Raw genomic sequence first — 7343 nt, forward strand, 5'->3', positions numbered from 1 at the left:
CAGGGTCGGACACAAATCCTTCCGTGATGTATTCGGAGGAGGAACCCGCCTTACAATGCCGAAACAATACCGCGCGCCGGACTCATCGTCATTGAAGCCTGGTTCAGGGGCTACTGAGGGAGTCCTGGATTAGGGGGTCTCCGGACAGCCGGACTATATTCTTTGGCCGGACTATTGGACTATGAAGATACAAGATTGAAGACTTCGTCTCGTGTCCGGATGCGACTCTACTTGGCGTGGAAGGCAAGCTAGGCAATACGGATATGTATATCTACTCCTTTGTAACCGACCATGTGTAACCCTAGCCCTCTCCAGTGTCTATATAAACCGGAGGGTTTTAGTCCGTAGGACACAACAACAACAACATACAATCATACCATAGGCTAGCTTCTAGGTTTAGCCTCTCCAATCTCGTGGTACATCTACTCTTGTACTACCCATATCATCAATATTAATCAAGCAGGACGTAGGGTTTTACCTCCATCAAGAGGGCCCGAACCTGGGTAAAACATTGTGTCCCCTGCCTCCTGTTACCATCTGCCTTAGATGCACACTTCGGGACCCCCTACCCGAGATCCGCCGGTTTTGACACCGACATCAACCTTTTCAGAGTTCACTTGTAGTGCTTTTCAATTTCAGGGTCATTTAGCTATAAAATTTTAGTAAATGAGCTGAAAAATAGCAAACGAAGTCAGAAAGGTACACGTTTATCCGAAGCACAAAAGTACACATTTAAAATGTCAAAACACATAAGCACCCTAACTATTACAAAGATTCCCTACAGTTCGTTCAAAGTGGGACTTTCCAGATATACAAGTCCGGAAACTCACTACAGAAGAAAGTGATGACAGTGAAGCTGATCACATCCCAGAGTGGGATCTTTGTGTGTGAAACTTTTTCTTTGCGTGTGTCCCTTTGCGCCATAACCATGGACAATCTTCATCATTTAACTGGATGCTCGGATCAATATTCACTATGAAGGGAGCAATTTCATCAAACTTTTCATAATCTTCTCACATGTCGGTCTTGTCATCCACTCCCACAATGTTTCTTTTCCCTGAAAGAACTACGTGGCGCTTTGGCTCATCTTATGATGTATTCGAATCCTTATCTTTTCTTTTTCTCGGCTTGGTAGACATATCCTTCACATAGAAAACCTGCGCCACATCGTTGGCTAGGACGAATGGTTCATCTGCGTACGCAAGATTGTTGAGATCCACTGTTGTCATTCCGTACTGCGGGTCTTCTGTTACCCCGCCTCGTGTCATATTGACCCATTTGCACCGAAACAAAGGGACATTCAAACCACATCCATAGTCAAGTTCCCATATGTCCTCTATGTAACCATAATATGTGTCCTTTCCCCTCTTGGTTGCCGCATTAAAGCGGACACCACTGTTTTGGTTGGTGCTCTTCTTATCTTGGGCGATCGTGTAAAATGTATTCCCATTTATCTCGTACCCTTTGAAAGTCATTATATTCGAAGATGGTAACTGGGACAGCAAGTACAGGTCATCTTCAATAGCGGCATCATGCATGGCACGTGTCTGCAACCAACCGGCGAAAGTCCCTGTTTGTTCACGTGTAGTCTAGTCCTCAGACTGCTCCGTGTGTTTGGAGTGCAGAATATTCTTGTGTTCCTCCATATACGGAGCCACCATGGCGGAATTTTGTAGAACTGTGTAGTGTGCTTGAGTGAGAGAATGCCCGTCCATACATATTATTTGTTCCGGTCCTAGCGTGCCATTTCCACCCAGTCTGCCCTTATGTCGTGATTCAGTAACACCAATCGGCTTAAGGTCAGGAATAAAGTCAATACAAAACTCAATGACCTTCTCATTTTCATGGCCCTTGGAGATGCTTCCTTATGGCCTAGCAAGGTTATGGACATACTTCTTTAAGACTCCCATGAACCTCTCAAAGGGGAACATATTGTGTAGAAATACAGGACCCAGAACGTTAATCTTTTCGCATAGGTGAACTAGGACATGTGTCATGATGTTGAAGAAGGATGGTGGGAACACCAACTCGAAACTGACAAGACATTGCACCAAATCATTCTCTAACCTTGGTATGATTTCTGGATCGATTACCTTCTGAGAGATTGCATTAAGGAATGCACATAGCTTCACAATGGCTAATCGAACGTTTTCCGGTATAAGCCCCCTCAATGCAACCGGAAGCAGTTGCGTCATAATCATGTGGCAGTCATGAGACTTTAGGTTCTGGAACTTTTTCTCTGCCATATTTATTATTCCCTTTATATTCGACGCGAAGCCAGACGGTACCTTCATACTGAGCTGGCATTCGAAGAAGATTTCCTTCTCTTCTTTGGTAAGAGCGTAGCTGGCATGATCCTAATGTATGCCATCTTTTCCGTGCATACGTTGCTGGCCCTCCCGTGCCTCCGGTGTATCTTTTGTCCTCCCATACATGCCCAAGAAGCCAAGCAGGGTCACGCAAAGATTCTTCGTCACATGCATCACGTCGATTGCGGAGCGGACCTCTAGGTCTTTCCAATAGGGTAGGTCCCAAAATATAGATTTCTTCTTCCACATGGGTGCGCGTCCGTCAGCATCATTTGGAACAGGTTGTCTTCTAGGACCCTTTCCAAAGATTACCTTCAAATCCTTGGCCATATCATGTACATCAGCACCAGTACGGTGGAAAGGCTTTGTCCGGTGATTCGCCTCACCTTTGAAATGCTTGCCTTTGTTTCTTACGGGATGCCTGCTCGGAAGAAATCGACGATGTCCCAGGTACACATTCTTCTTACAATTATTCAAATATATACTGTCGGTATCATCCAAACAGTGCATGCATGTGTGGTATCCCTTGTTTGTTTGTCCTGAAAGGTTGCTGAGAGCAGGCCAATCATTGATGGTCACAAACAGCAACGCCTGTAGGTCAAATTCTTCCTGGTCGAGCTCATCCCACGCACGTACACCTTTTCCATTCCACAGTTGTAAGAGTTCTTCAACTAATGGCCTTAGGTACACATCAATGTCATTGCCGGGTTGCTTAGGGCCTTGGATGAGCACTAGCATCATAATGAACTTCCGCTTCATGCACAACCAAGGAGGAAGGTTATACATACATAGAGTCACAGGCCAGGTGCTATGGTTGTTTCTCTGCTCCCCAAAAGGATTAATGCCATCTGCACTTAGACCAAACCATACGTTCCTTGCATCACCTACAAAGTCCTCCCAGTACTTTCTCTCGATTTTTCTCCACTGCGACCAATCAGCGGGTACTCTCAACTTCACGTGTTTCTTACGGTCTTCTCTGTGCCATCACATCAAGTTGGCATGCTCTTTGTTTTGGAACAAATGTTTAAACCGTGGTATTATAGGAACATACCACATCATCTTGGTAGGAATCTTCTTCCTGGGGCGCTCGCCCTCGACATCACCAGGGTCATCGCGGCTGATCTTATAGCGCAATGCACTTCATACCGGGCACGCATTCAAATCCTTGTACTCACCGCTGTAGAGGATGCAGTCATTAGGGCATGCATGTATCTTCTACACCTCTAACCCTAGAGGGCAGACAACCTTCTTTGCTTCATACGTACTCTCGGGCAATTCTTTGTCCTTTGGAAGCATCTTCTTTAACATTATCAGCAACTTTTCAAATCCCTTGTTAGATACACCATTCTATGCCTTCCATTGTAGCAATTCCAGTGTGGTGCCCAACTTTTTCTTGTCAGCTTCGCAATACGGGTACAACAATTTCTTGTGATCCTCTAACATGTGCTGCAACTTCTTCTTCTCCTTTTCACTTGTGCAGTTTCTCTTTGCATCGGCAATGGCCCGACCTAGACCATCAGCGGGCTCATCTGATGCCTCTTCTTCAGATTCTTCCCGCATTGCCGGCTCAGCTTCTTCCCCCATTGTTGTACCATCGTATTCAGGGAACCCATGGCCAGGATAGCTATCGTCGTCCTCCTCTTCTTCATTGTCTTCCATCATAACCCCTCTTTCTCCGTGCTTGGTCCAAACATTATAGTGGTGCATGAAACCGGACTCAAACAGGTGGACGTGAATGGTTCTTGACTTAGAGTAATTCTGATCATTCTTACAGCCAACACATGGACAAGGTATAAAACCATCTGCCCACTTGTTTGCCTCAGCCGCAAGCCGAAAAGTTTGCACGCCATTAACGAACTGGGGAGAGCATTGGTCATTGTACATCCATTGCCGGCTCACCTTCATTACACAACACCGAATAGACCAAATTAATACAAGTTCATACATAAAGTCCATACATAAAGTTCATACAACACTTAAATGCAACATACAAATAACTCTCTAGCTAAAGCATTTAAATGCAACAATAAATGCGATCAAGATCGCAACTAAGGTAACAATTGATCCAACAGCATAATGATACCAAGCCTCACTATCAATGGCATATTTTCTAATCTTTCTGATCTTCAAGCGCATTTTCTCCATCTTAATCTTGTGATCATAGACGACATCGGCAACATGCAACTCCAGTTCCATCTTCACAAATTTGCTAACCTTTGTGATCACTTGGATGGATGGGTTGCCTTCAAATCTTCACAAATTTTGGCAAAAATGGAGTGTGTGCTCGAGAGGAAGAGGAAGAAAACAGAGGAGAGGGGAAGAACAAAGCGCTCAGGCTCGACGAAGAGGTTTATATAGGATGACTATTAGTACCGGTTGGTTATATGAACCGGGACTAAAGGTGCATCTCTAGTCCCGGTTCGTATAACCAGCCGGTACTAAAGGTGCTGGTGGGGCCTCAGCCTGACACAAGCCTCCCACCACATCTTTAGGGCATGTACAACGGTGTCCAGTCAACCGTCTGTAACACATGCCATGTAAGATATTTATCTAGGTGGAGGGGAGAAAATGAGGAGAGAGAAAAAGGGCGTCTGCAATTCGGCAGACGGTCGATAGCACTGAAATTTCGCTAGTTATCGACAGGCACTTTGCCGTTGTATGGCTGGGCGTCTGTAGTTTTCCTTTTCCCCAGCCGAACCATCAAATCCCGTCCTCAACAAATCCAATCCACGGAACATGTTTTGCTTTTCTCTGTCACCACGTACCTCGACGACACCTGCACGGTTGGGGGCCGCCGGACTGCTGGGATCGATAGACGTCATGAACGAATGAGCTGCAGTGACCAAAATAATCGATCAAGGATCAGCTAGCTAAACGTCTATGCACAGGTCCAGGGAGGAAATGATTAGATTAACGTACGTGTGTGTACATGCTCCTCGATCTTCAGCGACGGCGGCGGTCCGACTTTGAGAGCTGCGATTCCCCAATACACACCTTCTTCCTGGGATGCATCACCGCGCCGACGCCATCGCCAGTCTCTTCACGTTCTGGAGCAGTGGCTGATGGAGGTGGATCATTGGAATAAATTTCACTCTAACGTCGTAATTTTAGAGGGCTATAGACATAAAAAAGACGATCCATTGTAGAGGGCGTTTTTACTCATGTCTGTAGATGACGTGGATGGTTGGTATAGACAGTAGCCGTCTAAACTAATGTACATGTCCTCAGTACCGGTTCGTGGCACGAACCGGTACTAAAGGTTCGCCACGAACCGGTACTAATGATTGCCACCCTCCTAGTCGTTGGAACCGGCACTAACGAGCACATTAGTGCCGGTTCAGTTACAAACCGGGACTAATGTGCTTCACATTAGGCCCTTTTTCTACTAGTGTGAGTTTTCCTTGACAGACTGAATATGATGAATACACTCAAAAGCAATAATGGAGTTATTGGAGATGAGCCTCCCGGGGATGAATGCACTCCGATTTTCATAGATAAGCTCAGTTAGGAGCGGCCTTAGCCTATTCACCATGCATTTAGACACGATCTTATACACCACATTGCACAAACTAATGGTTCGGAAATCCTTCAGCTCCCTAGAGTGGGGAACTTTGGGGATTAACACAATCGTCATGTCATTAACACCATCTGGCATGATTCCTGTGACAAAGAACTCCTGCACTGCTGCCACTATCTCCTCCTTGAGAACAACCCAATTCTGTTGATAGAACCTGGCCAGAAAACCATCACAGCTTGGAGCTTTCAATGACCCGATCTAAAACAAAGCATTAGATATCTCCTCCTCCGAATAGGGTTTACACAAAGCGTCGTTCATCTCCACTGAAACCTTAGGAACGATATTGTCCAGCACCACGTTTGGATCCAGGGTAGGATCTCTTGTAAATATCTCCTTGAAATAGGAGTTGGCCATCCTCTCCATCTCAGATGGTGCGACGCACCATGAACCGTCGGGCTTCATTAGTCTCTGAATTTAGTTTCGTCGAGCCCGCCAAACTGCTCGGTGGTGTAGGTATTTGGTGTTGCGTTCCCCCTCCTTCAACCATTCAATTCGGGAGTTTAGATTTTAGGGGGAATGAAAGTTGAGGAAGCCAATTCCTACCCATTTTTTCTCAATGGTACCCTGTTAATTCGTGAGCAGATTTTTATCCCATGCTAATTTTCATCACATACCAAACAAGGGAATGGGAGTAAAACTCTATTTCTTATGCCTAATCCTTCCACAAGCATCCTTGTGAAAACTCTCATTACCCCGCCCGAGTGTTTACCAAACAGTGGATTTGGATGAGTACTCCTAATCCCCTGATCCTATTGAGCGCTTAAGGCACCGGTTATAGGCTAACTCGCCAACCGGCGCACACGACCCCTCAGCCTCGTGTCTGCCCATTTACACCTTTTTTCTCTTATTTTAAAGTTCAAAAAATCCGTAACAAATCTCGGTAACTAACGGGACACCTTAGCCATTCTAAATAGTATACTTCTTTTCTCTTTTTCAAATATAATGCTAAAAGAAACAAAACACAGTGGTTTCCCTTTCTGTTTTTTCTTTTCACTTTACTTTTCCATTTTCTTTTCATTTTCGAATTTTGTGGATTTTTTAATTGTGAACTTTTCTTAAATTAATGGTTTTTTTTTTCAAATTCGTGAACTTTTCCGAATCCACAAACTTGTTAAAAACCCATGAGCTTTTTCTCAAAACATGCGAACTTTTCTTCTAACTCATGAACTTTTTCGCAAATACGCGAACTTTTTGTCAACGTCCATGAACTTTTTCCAAAATTGATGAACTTTTTTCAAATGATTTTTTTATCAAAATCAATCAACTTTTTTTTTAAAAAATGATTTTTTTCAAGATTGATGGATTTTTTTTTCAAATATTTGAAATTGTTTTAAAATCAATGGTTATTTTCAAATTGATGAAGTTTTATTTTCAAAATCAAGAACTTTTTCCAAGTTTGTGAACTTTTCTTCAAAGACTATGAACATTTTTTCAAAATCGATGAAGTTTTCTCAAAT

The 7343-nt window shown here is 44.1% G+C and overlaps 1 pseudogene; it reads right to left on the reverse strand.

Moving 5' to 3' along the window:
* Positions 1–860: 860 nt before the first annotated feature.
* LOC147979891 (uncharacterized) lies at positions 861–4202 on the reverse strand (annotated as a pseudogene).
* Positions 4203–7343: the final 3141 nt, after the last annotated feature.

The sequence above is a fragment of the Triticum urartu genome, chromosome 3A (assembly GCF_056163025.1).
Source record: "Triticum urartu cultivar PI428250 chromosome 3A, HENAU_Tu73, whole genome shotgun sequence".
Lineage (NCBI taxonomy): Eukaryota > Viridiplantae > Streptophyta > Magnoliopsida > Poales > Poaceae > Triticum > Triticum urartu.